Raw genomic sequence first — 1,303 nt, 5'->3', positions numbered from 1 at the left:
AGGACCAAGCAGCTGTCGCATATGAGGACCACACCTGCAACCTTTGTGTTATTGGCATACATAAGATCAGCACAAACGGCATACACAAGAAGAACACTCTAGTGTGTTTTACTAAAATCTACAGCCAGGCAATTATCCCTGGAGTTATCTGGCAAATTAGGGAGATGCAGCTGTATATTTAAAAAAAGCTATAACTGAAAGCTATTTATTCTGGCATATAAACAATATGTAAATTACAATAATCTTAAAAACCACTGTGGTGCATGATGCCAATTAATCCTGGTGATGCATGAGAACATCTAGTTGCACAGCCTTCTCTTGTAAGGCAGAGATTAGTCCAACATCCAGGGAGTGCCAGCCTTCTGCCAATCTAGGTTCTTTCCCCGAGAGCATCTACTAGTTTCCTCCTATTGCGTGATTCACTGCATAGGCTTTCATTCATGCAGGAAACCTACATCTTTATATCCTCATAACACCTCACCATCCGGCCTCCAGCTGTTTAAAATGAAGTAAGATCGCGCTATCACCCTTGGAGCTTCAGTGGAAGCAAACCTTATTCAACCAGGCACTGATGTAAGAGCCTGCCACATATCGCTCCCATGGGCAGCCTCTCTGGTCTGGGTGAGGGAAGTAGAAGGATCCTAGTCCTCACCGCACTTAGAGGGGCCTCAGCTTTCAGAGGGAAGGAAGCACAGAGATGGTTAGATACTGTATCCCTCAGTGTTATGCGATTTACTGAAATGCAATTTACAGGGCTACTATGTTAAGTTGCACAAAGCCTGGAGCCTAACAAAAAAAGTTTGCTTCAGTTTGCTAACCAAACTGGCTCCTTATTTTTGAAAGCTTTTATAAGAAGAAAATTTTAAAACCTAGCAGACAGGCATAGACAAATCTGGTTCCAATTGGGGAGCTGCCTCCAGAAGCTCAGAGCCAGAGCCAGTAACTAACAAATTTATTTTGCCTTATCTGTCCGAAGCACCTCAAGAATGCCACCTCCAGCAAAAACAGATATTTTCCCCCCAGTTATCAGGAAGCTGCTTCCCACAGAATACAGCATGCTTTCCCTTACTTCAGAGATAACCATTCCTTTTCCTCATGGGGCAGATCTGTTTTCATTTTTTCCTCACAAACCATCCATCTCAGTTATTCATACTTTTAGAAGACTGAAACATCATTTCTTCCGTGCACAGCACCACCCGAACTAAAATTGTGCTCCCTGCCCTCAACCTTTATAAAAACATTTTTAAAAAGACTTCCCATCTTTGCTAAGGAGTTTGAAACAAAATTGTTTTACACAGGTCAG

Source organism: Podarcis muralis, chromosome 6, assembly GCF_964188315.1.
Source record: "Podarcis muralis chromosome 6, rPodMur119.hap1.1, whole genome shotgun sequence".
Lineage (NCBI taxonomy): Eukaryota > Metazoa > Chordata > Lepidosauria > Squamata > Lacertidae > Podarcis > Podarcis muralis.
The sequence above is the reverse complement of the archived record's forward strand: the minus strand, read 5'-3'. Positions refer to the sequence as shown.